Below are 5,500 nucleotides of genomic sequence, written 5' to 3'. Positions count from 1 at the left end.
CCTGGTTAATGTTTCTCCAAAGGAGGGCTCAGGGGAGCGGCGTGACTCGCTCATGCATCCCAGTGGCTCAATCCTTCTTAGGGTGAGTTGTAAGCCTGGGCTGCTGCATGCATACCCAGGGCCATGCCGCTCTGAATGCTGCTCCCTGCACTCAGGAACTGCTCTGTTTCCAGGGCCCTTGTGGACCCACTGCAGGGAATGGTTCCTAGACCGCCTGGCCCCTCCTTCTTCAGGGCCTTATGGACTGACTCACCCCATGGTAGCTCTGGCTCCCGTGCCTGGCCTTACACCGTGGTTGGAAACCCGAACCACCTCGCTACAGCTCCCAGGGTCCCAGGCCCTCACGACCCTCTGTGCAGCAATGCCTGCACAGCAGCCCAGCTTCATGCCAGGGTGGGAGACCTAAGCCACCTTGCTGTGGCTCCCAGGGTCCCAGTCCCTCGTGTACCCTCCATGCAGTGTTACCTGCACCACAGCCTGGCCTCGTGCAAACTCTCCTTCTGGCTCCTCCCCTGCCTGTGTCTGATTGATGGGTTTTGCCCCACCAATCGCATTCATGGTCTCCTAAGCCCAGAAAGCCGGGCAAAGTCAATTATTTCCAGGCTCAAATTTTAGATTGGCTAAAACATTGTTTTCCTTAAAGAATGGCAAAAATTGGTGTTTACAAACGTTATTAATAACTCCATATACTCTTTCAGGACTAATTGCAACAATTACTGGAGCCTGGACTAGTATAATTTTCAATATTTGTTAGATCCACACAGAAATTGTAAAACATCAAATTGTGTCAAGGGCCAACATTGTCAATGAGATGTTACTGCTGTCAAATACACACTTCATTTTTAACTCAGTCATACTGTCTTCTCTTCTCTTTCACACTATCTGATATTGTCTTTTCCCTTGAAAACGACGCAAGACTCAACCAGGTACAAATCCAGAGGGGTTGCAGTGGCACATTCTCACCCCTCCTTTCAAACTACTCTGCAAGAGCAGCAGCCCGAGAGGTTTTTAAATTCCTGAATCAGGTAAGAATTACCCACCTTTCTCTCCATGTTCAGTGGCACCTTCTGTCCCCTCTCTTCCCATTCTCCCTTCTCCTCTGCCTACTGCTGCTGCTGTCCCCACTATCTCTAGCTACTTTGGGACTGAGGAAGCTCCAGAGCTGCTCCTGCCCTGCTCCAGCTGGGCTGTACATGGCACCAAGCTTACCCTGGGACAGCAGCAGTAGGGGCAGCAAACAGATTCTTCCTTGCTGCCAAAGCTGTTCCTTGTCAGCCCAGAGCAAGCACTGGGATGGGGAACCTGCCCACCACCACCATTGCCACTGTCCCCAGCTGAGCCCCAGCTGCCCTATACTGGCTGTATAGCCCAGTTAGTCAGGCCAGAAGCAGCTCTGGAGCGCTCCCATCCTTGAGGCAACCAATGACCCTGGGGATAACAGCAGTGACAGGCAGGAGAAAGATAAAATGGGAGGGAAAGGCAAGTGCTGCTGAATATGGAGAAGGGAAATTCTTATCCTTTCTCTGTCCATTGTTTCCAGTCTAAAATCATTATACCATGCCACAGTTCTACTACCTGGTATAGAGGAGTAGTATTGGAGGAGGAGGAGGAGGAGGCATGTAAAGGGCTTTGGGCTTGCATGCTCATACAGAATACAATTTGCTTAGAGTGCCCTGCTCTGAAGCTCTAAAGCAGGGGTCAGCAACGGTTTTGGGTAGAGTGCCAAAAACACCCCCTTAACCTCAACTTTTAAGATATTGGCGTGCTATGGGCAGATGGTGGGAGAGCCACAAAGGGCACAATCCTTATTGTGGCACTGCAGCAGTGGCCTCTTCCCTGCTGTCTGCCCCAAGGCACACGTGCCAAGCAAAATGCTTTTGAGTGCCACACTCTGCACCCGTGCTGCAGGTTGCCTACCTCTGCAAAGGATGCCATCTCTCAGGAACTGCATATATGTGCTATGTCACACTGGCTTTCCAGGGGCTTAGGCACATTGCAGCAATTTTCACCAACCTACTACTCCAGAAGTGGATAAGCTCCTTGCTCCCCATTCCTGACCAGCACTCCCATGCACAACAGGGCAGCATCTTGTTATCTATGTTTTGCTCATTGGCTTAGATATCTATAGACCAACTCATTTAGAAATGCACAAGCTTTTGTCGGCAGGAGCCTACTTCATCAAATACTATGATTCATAGCATCTGACAAAGTAGGCTGTTGCCTACGAAAACTTATGCACTTCTGAATGAGGTGCCACTCTGCCCTGCATTCTGCCTGACTTTAGACTAACACAGCTAACTACCTCTTTTTAAATATCTATAAAACTACAGGCATAAACAGGCTATCTCAATGCTATACACCAGATGCACAAGCAGTCCTGTGAATGAATGTATAATGCACACAGAACTATCAGTATCTCTCTTATAATCATATTTTCATCTGTTCATGCAGCTCACCCCTGGAGCTTGCTAGCAGTGAACTTGACTGTTGTGTGAGAGACTCACATATTCAAAGCGTGACTTTAAAAAACCCATAAACTGTTTTGCTCCTTTCCTCTAAGTATTTACATAAATGCAGAAGTGCTGATAGAGAAACAGGTGTTCAGTCATCCAATATTCCATGTGTTGACATGAGACAGCCATGCAGGCAGTGATGTAGCTCTCAGATTATTAAGGAATTTATAGAGATATAAATTACACTGCCTTGTCACGAGGCTTTAAACTGACTTTGGTTCTCCATGTTCTAGGCTATCAAGGAGAAGTTCCTGCCTTCCTTGATAGCATCCCCAATGCCAGGGATTGTGAGGGTCCCAATCTACCCAGTGCAGCCTAAAGTCCTCGTCACAGCATATGTGTTGGGAGAACAAACTCTGGTCAATGAAATGACTTCCAAAGCTGCTATCTGACTGCAGCATAATATAAGGGGCATAAATCAGAGGAAAAATCCCTTTTCTGAGGTTCAAGGACTAAAAATCTGGTCTTGTAAAATTTGTATTTGAGCAATGAATTACAGAGACAAATCTGTATAACCTGCCCCTCTAATTATTTAGTCTGCACCCTTGATTAGGAAATAAGAGACTTGTGTACCCTCCATTTAACTGTTGGTGTGTAAAAAAGGCTGCCCTTTCAAAAACTAACACTTGTATGAGGTGTTGCCCAAGAATATTCCCAAATAATGACTTTAAAAGGTTTACCTACTTTAGAATCCAGTTCAGCTATGACAACAACAAAAAAGTAAAGAAAATTAAGTTTGTTGCTGAACAATCCCTTCTTTCCTGCTATATATTTCATGGATGTTATCATCTAAAAATAGGGGCTTTTTACCGGTTTAGATGTTCCATAGCCTAATCTGTCCCTTTCTGTAGAAGGAAAATATTGTGGTGTTTGGACCCAGCTCTTCCCCTGTGTTGTTGAGTTATCAGTCATATTCTGTTGGAGACAGAAGTGATGGTGACTGGAAGACATACCTGTACATATGTTAATGAAAGGCATTTTTTTTCAAAAGACACAACAGGAAAGGATTCTAGAACAATTTCCAGAAGCAGTAAGAATTGGTTATTTGTCCAATACAACAACATTTACCTTTCCCTCTTTAGCACGTCTGTCAAATAATGTAATTATTAAGGACTGACAATGTGGCTTTTTATGTGAACCAGTGCTGACTGCACTGGAGTATTGCATTTTTAATTATTATGATGTTAAATGGCTTTAATTGCTGACACTCTCCTGATTCACAGAGCATTTTTATAACATTTATTAAAAAAGGCCAAAGTTTATTTTACAATCTGCAATAAAGCAGAACACAAAAAACAGCAATTGGCTCAGTGATCCTAACACATTAGTTTTATACACAGACTGCATATTATTCTTGCTCTATAAGTGATGTGAAAAGCAAAATTGAAGTCCTATACAAAATTTGATCATCTTACTTAATAACAACAGATGCTCAGAGCAGTGGCATTTTGAAAAGAGCTCTGTATGCTACTGGTTATTAAATGGCAGGACATTTGGCATCCTTTAGCATTATACCATTTGAAAACCATAGAGTCACATAAATGGCCAATGAGGGCTAGAAAAATTTAACTCCTGTCTGCATAACAAAACTCACTTCATTTAAAAGACATAAAATGGTCCAGCTGCATTTCAAAAGAAAAGTCTGTAAACCTTACCACAAGGGCTTACCCCTTTTATCTAAAAAAAAGCAGAGGAAAACAAAATTTGGGGAGCAAGGAAGTATTGAAAAGAGGAGAATTATTTCAACAGCATGGCTGAGTTGCTTTAACAGAGAATGCTAATAGCTTCTGCTGCTTTGTGTCAAAAGCTCAGTATAATTTGGAAAAAGGAGTTGGCACAACATTACTTTCTTTATTTTAAAAGGAAAATATCAATAATACATAGTCAAATTAATGTAAATGTAGTAGGTACCAGCAACACATATGGATCAGCTTTAATTCTGCCAGTCCTGTTTCATAAACAGGAATCAATAGCAGATAGATGATTGAATCCTTCCTAATATTAACTTTAGAATGATAATTGCTCATCACATAAATGCAACCAGAGTATGTACTGCCTGCATATATACACCATTGCAATTTAGCAATGTATACACAGATATATCAGATGTATGCATGTTAATACAAGTTATAAAAAAGGTGATGTGCATGCACAGAAGCTAAATGGTAAGTGTTAATAATTCAGAAGGTTTTATTTTTTAAAATTTCAGCCAAAGGGACATTTACATTTTACATTCACCAAGGCAAAGTGTCTTGAATTTCTGGTCTACCACATTTTCTCTATACTAAAGCACCCTAAGCAACTACATAATGTCCTAAATTAAGCCCATAGAAATGCAAATAAGCACATAGAGTGTTGTCCTGTGTTGGAGGTTTTACTAATGCATAGCTTAAAAAAACCAGTTAGTTTCAAAATTCATGAAAGGATTCACCGATTCTGCACACGCACATGACTTTTATGACTACTTAATAAAATCTTGAAGATAAGGCTTATAATGGAAGTGCTTATGCACCCTTAACTATGGCATTGCAAATGGTGCTGCTATAATTAAGGGTGCATTGTTGTTTGTTTTATGCTAATCTGCCTTCAGTCTGACAGACTGTCACCTGCATGGGGGGTAACTTTCAGCACTATATTAGCCCATATGGCACAAGCTAAATTGTATCTAAGCTATGGGCTAATTATGGATGAGTTAATAAAACCAAGCAATGTCAGTCTGGCCACTTCTTCTGGTCTTTTGCCGACCCCCCCTTGTGAGCTATTGCCTGTGCTTTTCTCTCAAACTATTTTCACTTTTGTTCCTGACAGTTGCTGCCGAGTTTTATGTTTAAGACATCCTTTAATTTCTTCCCCTCTAGCTAGTTTAAAATAAGACCCAAACAATATCTTTACAGTTTCCGTGTAACAACTTTTGTCTGTTAATCCAGAAAAAACATAGTCCCAAAAATAAATAAATGTAAAAAGCTGTGTAGAAGTTCCTAGAAAAT

This window comes from Alligator sinensis, unplaced genomic scaffold, assembly GCF_000455745.1.
Source record: "Alligator sinensis unplaced genomic scaffold, ASM45574v1 scaffold276_1, whole genome shotgun sequence".
Taxonomy (NCBI): Eukaryota; Metazoa; Chordata; order Crocodylia; family Alligatoridae; genus Alligator; species Alligator sinensis.
The sequence above is the reverse complement of the archived record's forward strand: the minus strand, read 5'-3'. Positions refer to the sequence as shown.